This window comes from Anser brachyrhynchus (genome assembly GCF_964034855.1).
Source record: "Anser brachyrhynchus genome assembly, chromosome: 7".
NCBI lineage: Eukaryota > Metazoa > Chordata > Aves > Anseriformes > Anatidae > Anser > Anser brachyrhynchus.
The window spans coordinates 20,020,276-20,039,676 of NC_137701.1; the positions used below are offsets into that span (position 1 = coordinate 20,020,276).

Consider the following 19,401-nt stretch of genomic DNA (forward strand, 5'->3'; position numbering starts at 1 on the left):
TTACCTCTATAGTGCATTAAAATAAATATTCCAGATATTTTAGAAACATTTTTTTAAACAAATCTAAGTATTGTACAAATACAGATATATAACATTACACTTTTTTTCCTCTAACAATGCATTACTTACAGACAGTATCAGAAAAATCATTTTTAAAACCTATGTTGTTCCCAGAAAATCACACTGCAGGCCACGACTCATCCGCAAGGCCATCCAAGAACTTAACTGGCAGCTATCTAAGTGAATGTAGGAAGACTTGCCTGCAGATGAACAGATACACTCCTAGAGGCAGCTGCAGGGTCTGAGCGGGATCTGCCATGCCAGGCAGGGCTGTGGCAGCAGGAGCTCTGCCCTCCACCTGCTCTGCGCCAGACTCCTGCAGCTGCAGCACTGCAGGTTGTACCAGCAGCACCCTCCAACCTCCTTCGGTAGCATCCTCTGGGATACTGGTGACAGCCTACTCATTCAAAACTCTACCTCCGTGGGCTAGCAGAGCCCCCTACGCTTCAAAAATTTTTTGTATTATGCTTTAATCTTCTTCAGGAAATACTAAATTGGGGAATGTCCTCTAATTCCTACCAGCACTCCTGCTGGATAAACAAGAGACCCAGTACTCCTTGACTGTCTACCTGAATACTGTTAGAAATGAAACAGGTACACCAGGCCACAAGCATCATTGGACAAACTCTCTAGGCTGTCTTTTCTTGAATCAACCATCTTTTCTTGAATACAACCATCTTCTTGTACAGTACTTAAAATCCATGTATTCAAAACACTGTGCAAACTACTTGCTGACATTTACAACATACGTACCGAAATAGGCCGTGAGAGAATTGAAATGACTGGCCCCCTGTTTAACTTTCCTGGGGTATGAGGCATTCAGGTCCTTGCCACAGAAGTAGCACTAGACAAATCTTTTGGAGAATGACCAAAACCACTGTGGGATGAGCACAGGCAAGGAGCGCAGCCCTTTGCCCCGCCGCAGCCAGGCCCACTGGCTGCTGTCAGCCCCACACAAGAGGCTGCTGAGCCCCCAGGAGCCCCACTGGAGCCACTGGGCAACAGGAGGGGCTGTAACTGCTCTCATTACTTAGAAATAATTATTTCTGAATTTCCAAGATTATCTTATTTACAGTATACTGCACATGAAGATCAAATTCCAGGAGTTTGAAGAAATGCTGTGTAGACTGAGGTTATTAACATCATCTTAAAATTGACGTTCATATTCTAAACTTGGATTTAACAGACGCCAAAGCAAGCTTCCATCTAAGCATAAGGAAAGGCACCTTCTAATTGCACACAGATATCCCAAATTAGGAACCAGAGAAGAAGAAATTGCCAACTCTTTCTAAGGACCATTACTCGTAAAAGAAATCCTTTCTAAACAGTTTTAATCACTCTGCTGTTAGCACTAGCAATTCTAGACTATTCCTTTCATGCTTTGCTCTTTTCAGTTGCTGTAGATCAGCTGTGAAATATATTAGGCAATTTAAAGACACCTACTCCTTACAGCGAGAATCAGATGCAAGTCAATCCACATCTTTGAAGCTTTTGTACTATTTTTGACCAGAAGGTGCCATATTTCAATGAAAGATTGTGACCTTCACATAACAAATTATAAAGTGATAGTTATAGACCAGTATTTCAAAGGCCTCTTAGGCACTTACAAGAATATTTAGAATCACCTTTAAGCACCAAACTCATTGTTAAATCCCAAATTCCTAGATGCCTGGAAGAAAATCTTACAATGCATCTATCTACCTGGAGGCCATTTAAGAACTCAGCCCTCTATGGCTTGGGTATGACACACTCGCTTCCTTTGGTAAAGGTGCTATCTATCTTATATAACCTAAATGAGCATCAATTTCCTTCTAAAGCCATGGTGAAGGCAAGTAACAAGTCTTCAGTTACTTTATTATATATATATTTTTTTAATGTTGGATTGAAACAGAACTAGAGGATGCTCAGATGAAGGAAAGGCACACCCCACACACACTGATACAAACTACTTGGACTTCTTCAGACAGACAAGGTGATTGCAATGGAGTTGAATATTGTGTTCAGTCCCATGATAAGCTTAGTCACAGTCTGTTTGTTATCAATCAACAAACCATGCTAAAACTATCAACCTTGTAGTTACACCACAAGCATGGGTGAAACGGTGTTCCTTGCCTGAGTGCTGCTAAAGGGAACAACAGACTATATACCACTTCTTGAAGGCAAAAAGATTCAGAAGTCTAAACAAACCTAATACACACTCTTGATAGTGGTTGAATTTTATAAAGAAAGTCAAGGTCTGAGTAAATTACATTAAAAACATTTTAACTGAATTCTCACTTAGTGGTTCTTGTAGCACTAATGTAAATCAAACCCAGTCAAGTTATTTGTGACACAACTACAGTATAAGTAGGAACTCAGATAATCCCTCAGTGTACAAACTAATTGTGTACTATGAACCATGGACTGGATCACAGTGCTTAATGGATAATTTCTTTTTATGCCTGTTTAATCTCTGCCTATTGACATAAGTGAAAATGTCAATTACCTCATCTATGGCTGACACGCTACTACAGCTGCCTCGAGAGCCGCTAGTATTGCTCTCACCCTTCTAGTCCAAATAGCTATGCAGAAATAACTAGTATCTTGAATGTTTTCAGCAAGTAAAATCAGGGTTTTCTTCTTGGCCTTGTCAGTATTTAGCAATTGCTGAACAGACATCATCAACGTGGCTTTTCAGTGTGGCCAGCAGCACAATTAGTGGTCGAAGCAAGCCGCAGAGACACCACGTGCTAGCTCCAAGCAGCCTGCTGTCACTGCGTTTATGCCTACTCTGCCCTACAGATCCACCAAGATGTGGATCAAGAGGCGAGAAGCCGCCCTGCCAGTGGAAGGCCTGAGCTGCACAGGGCCCCACCAGCCTCCAGCAGCTCCTCCTCCGAGGCCTCCTGCTCAGGGCAACACCGTGTTGGTGCCAGTAGACCCAAGGCCTGCTGAGGTACATGGAGGGAACAGCAAGCAGCTTAGCTCTGAAAACATCTTCAAGGTCAGCGCTGACTGCAGGTGTGGGCAATGGCCATCCGATGCTGATTTGGCACTACTCCGGAATGCAGAAAAGGCCTCATCGTCAAATCTTTAATTGCAGCCGCAGACGCAGCAAGGCTGCGGACCGAGGCACTCTGCGTACAGCTGTGTTGTTGCCTGCCAGCTCCTCACACCAGCTGCTCTCGTCAGAGCTCCCGTCCCAATTCAGCTGAAGTTAGCAAAGACCAATCTACTCACTCTGATGGAGTTACTCTTCTCTGCCCTGAAAATGGGCTGGAAAGTTGTTAAACTCACACTTCTAGTCAAGAGAAATGATTTGAGAGCTTGAGCTCGGAATGTATTCCACCAGCACAGCTGGATCTGCAAAAGAACATCTGTCTACAGTGTTTTCTCAGCATCAAAAGACTTTTTTGCTCAAGTCTGGACAAAGCAGTCCCACAGCAACTTAATCACCATTTCTTCTGGGTACCTGTGGAGCAGCTGGCTGGAAAGGACAAAGTACTGCCTGCCTTCTACCCTGGTCTGAGCCCGCTGGTTTGGGACTTACATGGGAAATAAATGCAAGGACATCAAGGCAGCCAGCAGCCAACAAACTCTGCTGTTAATAAATCAGTTAATTGCACAGCAAGAGACACCGTCGCTCTGTGCAAAATTACAGGGTTAGAAATGGTTAGCTACTCAAGGAATCTGATTAATACAACAATCCTTAAGTGCCTTCTAATATTTATTATTATATTGTGCAATAGTTTGGTTATTTACTTTTCCAAAGAAATGTTTGTCACATTTATTAAGGAGGTATTTTATACACACTTAAGGCAGCTTTAAAAAGATTTTTTTTCCAAGTCTTGTAGCAGTTTAAAGGCTTTGACCTTTGTCATGTTCTTGGGAGGTTTGCGACTTAGCAACTCTCATGTCTTTACAGTCTATTAAAAGGGCAGCTGTAAGAGGCCAGCTGATGCTTTATTAAAATGATTCCAACAATCAAATCAAATAAAAAAATAGAATGCTAACACAGATTAATCCTAAACCTTTATTTACAGACCTCTGATGAAAAATACATTCATTCAGTGTCCATTAAAATTGCAGCTTCCCAATACCTCAGAAGTGCTTTCCTGTGAATTAATTCATGTCTAATACACCACACTGCCCCTTACAATACAGTTTTTAATCTATTGGGGGGGGGGGGGGAGGATCCTCTCTCCTCTATGAAAACTATGAAAGGTGAGAATAAAATATTGCTCAATCCTTTCTCAAACACAGCTGACAATAGGAGAGTAAATTAGCTCAGAAGTTATTGGAAGGAGGGAGGCAGAGCTATCATATAAGATTCATTTCCCTGGGTAAAGGAGCCCAAAACATTGTCTGAATATTATGTCTGAAAAATAATCAGCAACTAAAACTACAGGTTTATGATTTCTTTATGTAATGCTGACAAATCATTAAACCAAAAAACAGATACTTTTCCAGAAGATATTTATGTTTTACATGTTTTAACATAAATATTATACAATGCCATGGAGATTCTTTGAAAATAATGCTAAGGTTTTGACAGGAGCCAGAAATTACCCAAAGCAAATTATTTTTCATTACTTCATTCTTTCTATCCTTTTTAAAAAGTTAAACTGAATATAGCTCTTAATAAGCAGGATATGGAAACAGTTTATGTAATTTAGCTCTTTCTAGATTATTTTCATTACACAATCTATTATTGGTGATAAACATTCAAGTCAAAACATGCAATAAATAAAGGAAGACCTAAGGAGTTTCAGAAATATACAACACCTAAGAACAATTATTCAGCAGGGATATTATTCAATTACTACAGTTTGGAACATTAAAAAGAAAATCAAGCAGATACAAACTAAAAACTTAGGAATTTGCCTACTGTTTTGTCTGCTTTCTCAAAGTTTTGTAAGGAAAAAAAAAAAAAGGTTTTGTGCTCTGGTGTCTCCAAAAAGAAGGCTATTAATAAGCAAAGCGCACTGATAATCCCATTAACAGAATGTTTGTTAAACCTACCAAATTGTCTTTGATAATAAGAAAGCAGGAAGAAAAACACATCAGCATGGCAAAATCAAAGGATCCTCAGTGAGATCTTTTAACTGCAATAAACAGTTATCACGTGTTTTGATGAGTGTGGCACTCTCACAGCACAAACGTGTTATCAACTATCTCAAAAGGCACTCACAATACTTAAAACTATTGCTGCATCTTACTTAAAGTTGTGTGAGGCTGGGGTTCATTTTTTGTATTCACTTAGAGGACCACTTACCCTATTAAAAGCTTTTTTTTATAGCCCATTACTGAGAAGTTAAAACTTAGCATTTCTTATGACTTAGAAGACAGCCATATATTCAGTGTTATTGGGATACTGTTTTGTAAACCACATAGAAGATAAGGGTTAAATTACATTCTCAGATTGATACCACCAGCAATGTTGTAAACAGCAGAATTACATTCTCCTAAGTACATCTACTATGACATACAAAACATGTATTTAAAAGAATTTTGATTGAGCACGTTTCAAAGCATCAGATTTGCATCCAAAATTACGTCCTACACTGTTGAAGCTCCAGAGATTGAAAGTGGAAAAATAAAGGAAAGTAACAAACTCTCATTGCTATACAATTGTCTTATAGTCATTTAAAATCTGCTGTATTATATCACCACACAATTTTTATTCTCATTTTTGGAAATACAGTGGCAGAAACAGACCATTTAAAATACCTTGCATTGACTTCTACGTTGTAGCATTTTTTTTAGTAGTAAAATATATTGGATATTGACCATTTGAAAAGAAAACCGAGTTTCACAATGTCCTGTAAACTTTAATACCAATCTAACTTGGCAGTTTTAAAGATAATTTGAAGATTATGGCATTAGAAATACTATCTAGTGAATTCAGAACATCCCCATCAAAATACCGTAAAATAAAGGTTTGCTCAGCTCATGGAAAGCAAGTTAGTCCCTCCCAACAATCACAGTAAGATTTTTCCTTGCTATGTGGCAGTAGACCCTCTGCCTTATACAGTAAAAAGAATTTAGATGAAGCTAACTGACTTGATCTTGCCACTGCAGGACCTCAGCTGAGCAAACAGAGTCCACCCAGAAGTAACCAAGTGATTGCAGGATCATGCTGGTCTTCCCCATGACAGGGGGTTAAAAAGAGAAGAGGCTGTATAAAAGAATCTGCAGCATCTAGGATAAAATTAAACAACTATACTGTCTGCAGAAAATCCTTACAAAAGGCTTAACAAGCTTGAAAATTGCATTTTGAGGTACGACTACGCTACCATTTACCAAAAAAAAAAAAGGCACAGATATCACGTATATGTATTCACAGTTAGTAGAACCTTCAAAACATGTAAACTATGTATTTGTAATGGTGTAAGAGTTTAGAAATAAGCAATATCATAAATATTTTATTCAGGTCAATTTACAGTGAGAAGCTGTCTCCAACTGCAAAGCAACACCAGCAACTGAGTAGAAACAATTGATGTGTGGACTGAACAGCACGTCTGAAATACCTGAGCTCCCATAGAGCAGTCTGTTTTCAGCAATTATTTCTTCTCTCAATGTCAGGAAACTTTTCCATTTCCTCTCACGGATTCTGAACACAAACTTGCTTTGAATAATGGAGTACAGCAGCAAAACCCACAATATTTTGAAAATACCAGGGAATAATTAAACATGAAAACTTTCTGGCCTCCTGCTCACTCCACTCCACTCTCATCCTCCAGCCAAAAATATTACGGGTATCATGGCTAATATGCAACATCTTAATCTTTTCAAACCCAACAAATGGAATAATATCTATGGAAACTATTTCTGAGATCAAAGTCACTACAAATCTCCTATCAACCTTGTGGAAAGACATACTGGTATGACAGTGATGGGCAAAACTAAACACCTTTCAACGAAGTTTTCTGCAGCGCTTAGGAACATAAGCAGAGAAAATAACGTCAAAGAGGTATCTGAACTAAGTCCATATTTATCCAGCTAGAGCACTGATTTTCAGCCTGAGGTCTGCAGAGTATTAGTAAGGGATCTGGATAAGACAACTCAGAAGAACAAGTCTAATCTCATTATACAGTGGCTTTTGCTGACCAGTTAGCGCTAAGACACCAACAAAGATAACAGCAGCTGTAGTCATGGAACCTGCTCCACTCTTCTGAACCAATTATCATCTTTGTTCTGAAGTATTTCCTCAAATTCGATCACAAAAACTGTACTTTGACCAAGAAAAAAAATTGTCATGTTCTTGATGAACACTCACTGTAAGCCCATCTAGCATCATTTAAGCCCAACCTACTGTAGCTAATGATAGGGGTGATGCTTGATGGGGAACCCACTTACAAGAACCCCAGTGACTGTTAAAATCCCAGAAAATTTTCCCCAACAGGACAGGCTGCCCCACTCTCATGAAAATAGCACAAGATGCAATACCTCCCTGTTAAATTTTAACAGCAATCGCTGGGGAACCATGTGGGGTTTTGCTTTCCAAATGGGCTATCAGTGCTCTGTAGAAGGCTTCCCCTCAGTTATCACTCAAAAATTACCTGTTCCTTGGTTACTACAGAAAACCACAGAATTGCTCCCTACTCAGAGACCACCTACTTTGAAAAGACAAAATTTTCAGCACAGAAATTCTGGCTGTAACCAGCCGACATAAAATGAAGGAGAGAAAATAGTTGCTAGTTACAGACAATTCTTCTCTTGAAGTGTCTGAGATTCCTCCAGTTACAAGAAGCATTGCTCACACCACATTTACTTATGCCATGGCACAAGTTCACAAGATCTGGGGTTTTCAAGAAAGTAAGTCATCATTATAATTTGAATCTCTGACCACTATGCATTATAGGAATGTGACTTACCACATCTTCTTTCTCTGCTTAAGCAGTAAGCATCCCTCATGCCTCAGGTTACAGGCAGATCTCCCTTTCACCTACTTTAGATTAACAATAAGCAAGAACAGCCTCTGGGAACACGGGACACCACACTGCACCAAAACCTGACCTGTCCCTTCTCCAAGTGAGTAAACAAGACAAAACTCCTGAAATCTGAAGCTTTTACTTTTATTTAAAGTAGATCCAGTGCTTATTTTTTGGGGAGGATTCTTCACACTGCCTTCATGGAACCTCAATCTTTTGCCATTAAGGCTAAAAAGTTTCAAATGAAACAATGACTAAAATAAGAACTTTAGGGGAAAATAGCAATATTTAAAAAATAATTTTAGTATCAAAAACAAATTTATTAGTACTTCTGTTCTATATCATTCTGATGTAGCTTTTCTTTGATGACTTCCTTATATAGACTTATTTCTAACCATCTGCTTACTAAGAACTATTTCTATTTCTCATTATACTAAACTTGTTTTCAGAAAAGAAACCTTCATTTCTTCTTTTTTAACTTTATCTATATATGAATACAAGCTGTAAGCCTCAAAATATGTATTTTTTAAAAGGCAATAACCTGAATACCAGCATCTCTGAATTCTGCAGAAACTGGAAATCTAGAAGAACCTATCTAGAAGAGTGACAGATACTATTTACAGACTGATCCTGTATCCTGCGAAGTTAGTGGCTCCGAGTTTTATGAACAACAGACCTACAAAGAGCAGTGGACTTGCACAACTTCTGTATCAGGATTCCAAATTAAGCCAGAATTCTGACTACTCTTCTCCAGTCAAACAGTAATGCCCCAAAGGCAGTTCCTTCCCCAGTTATGACACAATGAGCAGCTGTACAGCAACCCTGATGCATGTCTATGCTGCAAACTTGACTCTGTGGTTAGAACCCACCAGGAAAAGCAAAACTGAATTATGAGCCTAACTTGGAATGTGAAGCCCGAGACCCCTTCCCGATTCTTTCTGATGGTTTGCAGAAGAGAGCAAATGCAACCAGGTATATTTCCTCTTAAGGGAGTTGCGTGGAAGAAATCAGTGTCACACCTGCAATTAATTCTCAAACTGCTCTAACTTGCATGTACAAGCATACCACAATTTCTATAAGAATACGGATGTAGGAAAAAGCAGTAAATAGACAGTTGAATGCAAAACCAACACTACTGCAATAATACTCCGCTACTTAACCACAGTGTATTTTAGGGGAAACGTGTAAAGGGAAAGAACATCTTGCAACCACATTCAGCTTTGTCATTTCTCCATTTGTGAGTTTCTACTTACATACCAGTAACCTGCACCTTCAGAGTTCATCTTAATTTTCTCTTTCGTCATTTTATTAGAAAAATTCCAGACAGAAATAAATGTGAGGAGGACCGCATAGAAAACTAATGGGAATTTAAGAACACTTAAAAGGCCAGACAGAAAATTGAGATACTTTATTTTGTGATTTCAAAATAACTCACACTATTTCCTCTATCACTCTGCACTGTGCTTCCTGAGGACCTGTAATAAATGAAACAGTAAAGAGGAAGCTGGAACATCGTATTTCATGAGCTCACAGGAACTTTAGGGCCATAGTCACGTTGTGCTGCGTAATAATGAAACCTCTCTCCCATGGGCTGTACCTGAAAAGCTTAAGAGGACAACATGCTTTAGCTAATGAAAGATCCAGCCTGAACCTGAGTGTAGCAAAATCAATTTGTATCTCCAAATAGTTGTCCCTCCTCCAGTTTGGCCAGACAGGTCTCAAGGTGAGGCACTTCCTTCAACTGTTTGATGGAGTAAAGATCTACACATCAGAAGAAAAACAATAGGAGGAGACACTAAGGAGAAGGATAAATGTCTCACAGTTTAACTTCTGCCTGGTGAGCATCTCACCAGTTTCCTGGTGGAGCTCCACAGAGGTCTATCTGACCCTACATTTCCTGAGGCAGAAAACAGTGCTGGGAAAAACACAGAGCTCAGCACTCATGGAAGTGCTCAGTACTACACGTTGTCGCAAATGCTACCTAGTTAGCTTTTTCTTTCTTCATTAATGTATCTTATCAGTCCTTCAAACATATAACTGTAAGAGCCCTATTGTAGCAGCACCCACAGTCCCCCCACACTGACTGCTCCGGGTGCGACAAGGGTTACATTGGTAAAGTCCATTACAACGAACAGACCTCAGCAGCCAGATCCAGGGCCCAGGAGCTACATGCTACGTCACTGGCACTAAGCACATTCAAACTTGGAGCATGTTTTTTGGTGTGGACAAGTAACAGCATCACATATACCACTGCTTCCCACTTTCCAGTGCCAGAGGTATGCAAAAACTTATCTGAGAACCGTTCTGATTTACGAATGGAGGGAAATCAACCCCCAACAAAGACCAGACACGAGCAAATGTGCGTCTCCATGCCACCTTCAAGACAAGTAAGGCTGGGATAACCTTAAGCATTCTCCTTCATCCAAACGATATCATCCTCCAACAAAGCTGATTGCAAAGCTTCACTGCCCAAGACACAGGTCTCTAGAAGGCACAGGCAGAACTCCTTCCTACCCAGCCAGTACCCTGCCAGCGCACTGCATGGCTACGCAACATTTATCTTCCTGTGCAGTATGTGCTGCTACTGTGCTGCGCTCTGTACTTGCAACACTACTGGTCTGCTGAGGGTGCTTGCTTCTGGGACACTGTGCCCTGATTCCAGGGAAAAGTCTTTCCTTCTGCCTGGAAAAGGAAGACATGGAGCTTAGGATGGTTACCTCTTACAGGAAAGACGCAGTATTGGTAGGAAAAAAGCACCCAAAGAAACACCTCTCTTCTCTTCAAACAGGTAGTGATATCTTATTATCACTAAGTATAATGAGAGTTTGGCTGATCCTGTCCATCCAGAAGACACCCACTATTACCCATTATTACAAAGCTGGCAAATATAGTGAATTCAGATTTCACCCACTAGTAACTGCATATCATGCCTTCAGGGACTGTCCTATCAGTTTCAGACACAGTTTGGCAAGGAAGTATCATTTTTAGTCCTAACCAGGTAAAGACTAGATACCTATCTCTAGCACTTAGAGGACAGAGGCTCATAATTCTTGCTAAAATCTAACTATGATTTTAGCTAATAAAACTGTTTGAGAAATAAAAGCATTTCCTACCAAAACAAACAAATTATACTCTGCTTTGCCAAAATTTGGAGTTTTATTAAAACAAAGCATTTCAACTGGGTAAATGATGCATCTAACTGTAGGTACCTACAACTGACAATTATCTTGATATTGCTTCAAGTTCTCCTTTAATGATACAACTTGTTCCCATTGCTCCCATACCACCAAAAAAAAAAAAACCACAAAAAAACAAAACACAACCTTTTTTTGAACAGGAAATTTTGAGGAACACAGATCTTAAGCCTTTACAAGTATCCTGCCTGTTTTTATATATATACTGTTTAGTTCAGACTAACATACCTTTATTATTTTGTATGTACAAAAAGAAAGCATAAGGTGTAATAGCCTTCTAACAGATTAATTTTTTGCTGAAAAGCTGTACTGAATTCAGACCTTTGACAGGTTGAAGTAGATGGTGGTGCTGGAATTATACTGAAGTTATAGAGTTCAGATCCCAATTCTTCAAAATATATATTTTAAGATATATGGCTTCTTTAAAATGAGAGGAAAAATAATCGCTCATTCTTTTAAAAGCTGTGTACAGGGATGGATTTTTACAACGATGAATAGCCTAATCAGAGTAAAGAATCCTCAACTGAAAGCTCACAAAAGGCCCCCTCTATCCCTTCTCCATTTTTTCATTTCCACTTTTCTCTTGAAAGGGGTGTCTCACCAGAGAACCTGAAGAGGGAAAGATTTTAAAGTATAGGACAGAAATCCATCAAAACCAGGATTGTGGTCCAAACCCAACCAGCTGTCAAACCCAGAGGTACGAATGTATGCTCACTTCTGCCTAATAAAATATGAATCAAACACTTTGCATCTGATTCTCCATGTGAGCTTTTATGCAAACTTCTAAAGTGCAAGGAATCCTGGGGTGGAAGAGCTATTCTGAGAGCTTTCACATAGTTCATGTAATTAGGGAAACCACTTCCTTTGATTGTAAGTGTTCAAAACAGCTGAATTTCTTCTTTCAAAGGAACTCTGTGATTTGGGTCATCTCTTTTACTTGTTCTTTCATGTTTCTCAAGATGAGAGGTGAGACTGTAGAGCACATTATTTAGAAAAAAAAAGATTCCACTTTTTGTTTTAGGGATTGAACTTGGACTATTCAAAAGGTTGTCATTTGGAAATCTATCTTTCTTTCCCTCCCTCTGTTTCCTTCCTTTTCTGATAAGCTCTTCAGTGGCTCCAGTGAACACAGTCCAAAATGCCAATTTAAACCTAAGGGAAAACTGAAATGTGGTACATAAAGAAAAAGGGACTCTCGTTTTCCTTTGTACTGTTGTGGCTGAATATGTAATTATAAAGGAGCTTTAGCTGCAGGACCTCGGTCCCCATGTCACGTTTACTTTTTTAATGGTTCTAAACACTGACCAAGCAAAAAGGCAGAAATACAGATTTTAAAAGACAAACAAAGCAACTGTGCTAGTCTTTGAAAGGGTCCGCGGGTTTTTTCTTTCCCAAAAAAGAAACTCGGGTCACAGTTTCAAGGCAACGAACATGTCACTCGTGCTAACAGCCGATGCCAGTGTTGTTACAGAATCAAGTGTCACTTACCCTGAAAGAATTTCTTGAGGCAGGCACCCTGTTAGTGCCATTACTCAACGTTCATCTCAGTAACACTGCCTGGAACAAGCAAGGAATCTCTCCCTTTTTACAGTGTACCACATAACACAAGAATAAGAAGGCAGGAGGTTTCACACTGCAAATTTCAAATTCATTAAGTAACAGCAGTATGCTTGTTTACCCTGGGAGGACTGAGCCTTATCCCCTGTCAGTGAGAAATTACAGCCCTCCATCCAGGTCTACCGCACCAGCAGGGAAGTGGTTTGCCATGGGACCAGAGCAGAGCACTTGGGACGTAGTGCCAGCAACCACATTACTGCCAACTTCTACACAAGAGGGAAGAGGGAATGGCTTAGAGAGAAAGCTTCACAATAAAGTACGAAGTCATGAACAACTGAAAAAACAAAAGTGAAGAGCAGAGCTCCAAAGATTGTAGACCTGAAGAGTGGGGTTATGGATCTCGTGCTTGCCTTTAGGGCCCTCACACAAGCTCTTAAAGGGGGTATTAGCAAGGCAACATCCAAAAGCAAAACCAGTTCAACAGCTCTGAATTTTGCCTGTTTCTACATACTTGTATCACACTCTTCTCCCCAGCACACACCGACACATCCCAAAGAAGTCAAAGTAAAAAGTCTTTTCATCAGTTTATAAAATTAAAGGTGCATAGTTCACTGAAATGAAAGAACAGCAATCGCTATTTATAAGCGATCACCTTCGATAGGTCTGTCTCAAACACATCTAGCATTATTAAAACAAAAGTTATTATATGCTTAAACAAAAAGTAATTTCTGTGCTTTTTTTCCCTGCTAACTGCACATTGGCATGCACTACATTTTCTTTGTTCTGTGACTCTTCCAAGGAAGAGAAAGGTTCTGCACTGGAAAATGCCAATCACTCACCAGAGGGTGCAGCAACTAGATGATCTTAAAACAAGTTTCCAGAACAACCTACGCACCTCTAATTTTCTGCCTCTGCTACACAGAAGTTAGCAGAGAACCTCAGCTTTCATTTAAAAGCTTATGCCAGCCCAGGCTGCATACACGCCTATTGTTTCTTCCCCACCTTCCAAGTATGAGCTTAACTCCAATCAGCTGAATCTCATCTTGTGTCCACCAAGAGCTTCCTTGCTTCTCCTACAGCAACTCAAAGGTTAGTTTTATTTTTTTGTTTTTATAAAGCATGCTTATTTTTGATATGGATACTAGAAACTCACATGCCCAACACACACAAACAAAAAATGCAACCATTTGTGCAGGTGAGTCTTGTGACATGATTTTCTCTCTGCTTTGCTTAACAACACACAGCCATGACGATCCTCAAGTTTTGGAAGCTTGGGAGTGAAACACACAGCCAGACAGAGGTGGAGAGGAGGAAGGGAATGGACGTGGCCCCTTCGCCTTGCAGTGAGGTCCCAGGGCTGGGCATGCGCCCCAGGCCTCAGGCCCCTCCTGTGCCTTCGGGCACAGTCACTGTTACTCCTGCCTCCCAACTCCTTGGTGGTGGTTGCTTTTTGAAATGGAAAATTATGCAGAACGATTTACACTGAAGATGAATCCAGTAAATGAACGTGTATTTGCAAAAAGGATTCCTCCCCAGCAGCTGAATGGGGGAAGTTGAACTGAAACACACTCAAGGAGACACGCGGGGCAGTTTGGAGGAAGCTGGATCAGGAGAGCAGCTCCTTATTCACCCCCGTTGGCCTAGCACGATTAATTGAGTAGGAGAGAAAGGGTTAACGCTGGAGCTGTTCCTCTGCAGCCTCTCGCTAACATAAACAGGTCTGAAAGCTGCCTCACACTGTTTATACTGTCCTCTTAAAAAGGAAACTTTCTCTGTCAGCACCTTAATAAGTGGCAATAGGTAAACCTGCAATAACCTTTATAGGCAGAGTTGCATCGTTCACAATTAAAACCAGATTAATTTTGATTCTTCCTTTAAACTTAGAATCTATATGGGGGGGGGTGGGGGGGAAAGGCTAGAAAAGAAGAGCATGTCCAGTCCTATCGAGATTTTTACCGCCCTCTTAGGAGAACAAAACTCACTGTTCAATATGCCATTGCTGCAACGCACATAGCGGGTATTTCAGGGGACCCCCAACCAAAGACTGTGTCTCCTGCACTCAGCTTTGAATGCAACAAAGAGTAGAAACTGGACTCTGACTCCAAAAGACAGGACTCAGATCACAGCTCCAGCACAGACACTAAACTGCATTTGATCGACCACACACTTACGTGCAACAATCCAGGAATGTTATTAGATTAATAAAATACTCAACAGCAACTTTATTACCATCAGAAACAATAATTTGTTATTCCACGTACTGCAATGCATGTGCATTATTTAATTAGAGCTCCCAGGGACTGCAAAAGCAGTGGATTTCAGTGCTGGTCACAGACATTTAACTTGTCCCCGTCCCTCAAAGCACGCCCTACGCAAACGTGCCAGTGCTATAAAGTTACTACCAGATTTCACCTGCAGTAGTATTTTGTAATTTTAACTTTGTCTTAAGAAAATTATAGTTAGATAAGACTACAGTTACATAAAAACTAACTTACACTGTCTCGCAACTTCTTGAGTCTGCAAAGAGCACCCCAAGAGAAAAGGAGCTCTTCTACATCCATGAGATTTCTAGTGATGCTTCAGTACAGCTTCAACATCCCAGAATACCATTTTGCAGCTGATCACTTCAACAGAAGCCCAGGGTCAGTGAATGTCGTGGGAGGGGGCACAAAAGAGCTGCAGTTTGATGTCAAGGGTTACTGGCATGGAGAAATAAGCAATGCAACCTCTCCTCCAAATTGTAAATAATAACTGAGCCCATGCAAAAAGATTACTGAAAAGGAAGAAATATATCTAGATGAGAAAAAAACAAAACCAAAACTTAATCATGGCTAATTATCTACTAAGTACCTACGGGCAATTCCAGCCCACTGCCAACAAAAATTTGCAGCAGATTGACAGAATAATTCTGAAGACAATATATAATGTAATTAAATTAATTGTGAAATGGAAAAATGGAAGGATATTAAAGAATACCCTAACAGGCTGGATACTGTGGGCAGCAAGAAGGATAAGAAAGTGCTTTTTTAATAATTGACAGAAACTGGTTTTCTCCATTACAGAAACAATATTTATTCACAATTTCTAGAATTGTGGTGTTAAAACTTGTTCACCTGATGAGTTGCACCTTCTGAAAAGGCAAATGTAAAGATAACCGAGTTGAAAGGATCCAAGACCTCACAGAGATAATATTCCTAGATGAGGGATTGGATGCATGACACATTTCTATGCATCCACCAAGCTGTGGCAACTGCCTGCATACTCCTGACCAGCAGCACCCACAAAGTAGTTCTGCTTCACTCTTACAAAGTTCAGGACAGTTCAAGAGTCAAGTGAAAGGAAGCAACATAGAAAACCTGCTGCATCTTACTTTATTAATTTACCTGTTTATCAGGCTTGTTTGTTACCGTTCACAGCTGTCCATCAGTCAACAAAAGGAAACATGAACTTAATCCTTTACAGTTTCAATACAAAATCTGCTGGTTTAGCAGATAAAAAGGGATAGGGTAACTTCTTAAATATGGCTACAGCAAGATTCACAAGCACTTGTAAAACTGCTTTTCATTTATTACAAGCTAAGATAACAACATCAACAGTCACTACGTCTCAAGTGACCCAAAATAACTTTCGAAACCACAGAGTGCCAGTCTGAGCCGTGCCACGCCAGTTTCATTGAAGTTGACGTTTAAATCAAATTAAGCCAAAATTGGCTTGATTTAAAAGAACTGCATATATACAAACCAGTAAGAAGCTCAAATTAAGCTGGACAAAATATGTCACTAAGCTACACAACTTGTAATATAAATACTCATTATTTAGATGAAGCAACTCTGAAAGATGTTACTCATCTAATGAAAAACTTAGTATAAAATGTTTAAATACACAAGTTAAAAAAAAAATCCACTACAATAAAATGCAGCAAAATACAGACCAGTATGTTTCTGTGCCTGGATAGCTACGTTTCTGAGTACATTTTGAGAAGCAGAGACATGGAGGAATAAAGTCTCTCTTTCAAACAGACAAAATTAAAATAATGCCTGTTCACCCCAAGAATAAATGTATTCTGACAACCTTAAATCTTTTTTTCATTAGACTGGTATCTCCCAAATATCATTTGGTTGCAACACATATTCTACTTGAGACTTACATTAGTCTTACCCAAAGCATCCACTATGAAAATCTCTTAATACACTTTCTTGAGACCTGAGAACATGTCATTCCTTTACAAAATAATGTCCTTCAGAAAATGTCCCTTGAATGAAGGCCAAGAGTAGAGTAAAATTAAAAGCAGATACAATCAGATATTTGTTCCAGAAGCCTGTACTATCCACAATGGTTTATTCTGAGACACAGAATATAAAACAGTTGCAGCATCTGAACCCATTTTCACAACTGCCACAGAATAGCAAGGATACCAAGTATCCTGATACCATTAGGGGGGTACCTTAGCACCCAGAGAAGTGCTCTAAGCCATTTCCTTTACCAAATTATAAAAAGAAACAGAAAATCCTACAAAATAACCATTCCGTTTAAAAAAAAAAAAAGACATTTTAAGACCCCACCCCCTCAATAGAGTAAAATAGTTTTATTTCTTTTCAGCTGTTCACAAGATACAGCAGCATTTCTTTAAATAAATACAGGGCTGGGGCTGAAAATGTTCCCATGAGATCCCTTAGTTCATGGATATTTAATAAAAAAAGTGAACTCTATAGTTTTCCTATATACACACGTCTCTCCAGAATGTTCATATATTTCATGCCTACACTTTCTATAACATATACTCTAGGTCATCTTTTACAGCTCTTTAGCAATACTGTGTGCATCCAAGGACCACATGTTGGAATCCCTGGGTTTGTTGCCCCCTCTCTCTGTGTCACAATCAAGTAAATCTAGACATTTCCTGATAGATGTCATCCTGAATCACTTTAAAAACTGACCGATTCAGAAATGAAAGGGGTAAGGGAGTGGAAGCTCCTAGAAAGAGCTAATAAAATAATAAAAAAAAGCATCAAAACTGCCCTTCATTACAGCCAGATCCCAGAATGGAGAAGTCACTCAAGGCTGGCACCCAAGCACCCTTAATAGCTATAAACTGCAAGCAAAAACATCTACTATTTTTAGTCCTGTCTGGGCTACGTATCAATTTCAATTTGGTTTGGTTTGTTTTGCTCTATTTTACTCTGTTGTTTTTCTCTTGTTACTCTTGAAAGTCATTCCCAGTCCTTACTCTTATGACCCACATTAAAATTACCATATACTCTTTTAAGAGTACAAACACGAGTGAGGTAAGCCTACTGACATGCCTATGATTAAACTTAATTCATTCAGTTTGGAAGTTACAGGCACAATCAATGCCTTCTGGACAGTCTCTTCCAAAAGGAACCATAAAATAAGAAGAGGGAACAAGCTGCATTATTTTCCATATGAAAAGTTTTATGAAACAGTTGAAAAGATCCCCTAAAGCTTATTGTATATAATGCATATGTGCAAGAAAACCTGACAGTATAAAATTAATTTCCACGGTAGCCAGACTTCCAGCAATACTGCCTCAAAACCAGTAAGAACATGTTTTTATTCTTGAGCCTCATAAAATCCCATCACATCATGCAGACATGACTGAACAAAACACGCAGTTAATAGTATTCAGTTCAACATTTTTTATGCCCTAGTGGCTGTTAGTTCATCAGAAGCACTTTCCAACAGATTTCAGTTGCGTTTTACATGGTTTTACTCCCGCCTCCCTCTGCTGCTGGCCTGTGCCTGGTTCAGACCAGGGCCTGCGCTGGGAGGAGGTCCAGGACCAGTCGTACTGCGCGAAACCAAGCCACCCTCTACCTCAGCGCTGTGGTTTAGCAGCTGAGGTAGGCTAACCACATACAACACTGCTGCCCATCAACCGCGCGGAGGCTGTTCATGGCTCTAGAGAGCAGACACGCTGCAATTAAACACAAGTTTCAGGTAAGCTCCAGAAGCGATGAACCTCACAGTGACGCAGCGCAGTCCTGACCGGGTGCCAAAAAGGACTGATAAACAGCACCAAAACCACGGCCTTCAACGCGGTGACGGCAAACAGGTGAACTTGGGAGCCGCACAGACAGACGAAGGAGGCAGACGCTGTTTGGTGAACAGGTAAGGCGTCCAACAGCAGGCTGTAACATTTCACTCGGGCAGGTATCTGCTCTAGATAATGGAGTCAAAAGAACTGCGAGCAATTTGCAGGATAAGGCCTTTGGCCCAATCGCTCCCATCTGCTTCAGCAGGAGACAAATTATGGGCCTATCCAATAACTCACACAAATTGTTCACAAAAATACCAAATAAATTCCTGAGTAGAAGGTGTGTGATTTTCTTCAATGAGTGCACAAAATTATCACTTCAGGCGGAGGGAGCAAGTACACATCCTACTACAGGAGACATTTCTGCTTCCCTTGTATGCATCATAAACGTCATGCTGATAGTTTCATTTTCCATAAAACAATTCACAAGGAACTGCTGTTCCTTGCTTAAAACCAAATGCTGCTAAAGTGCTTGTACGAAACAGTAAAACTGCAATTTAATTTTGTTTTTGCTGTTACTTAATCACTCAAGACACATTCTTACAGTTTACCTAATCGGCCTAAGTCTTGCCCAGAGCTGCAGATCTGATACTCTGATCAAGGCCTGGCAGAGTATTTCTCT

General features: G+C 39.9%; 1 protein-coding gene across 6 annotated transcripts in view; it reads right to left on the reverse strand.

Annotated features, from left to right (window-relative positions):
• Positions 1 to 19,401, reverse strand: part of LOC308198470 (mitogen-activated protein kinase kinase kinase 20-like) — an 81,136-nt gene that overhangs the window by 52,157 nt on the left and 9,578 nt on the right. The gene's annotated exons all lie outside the window — the stretch shown is intronic.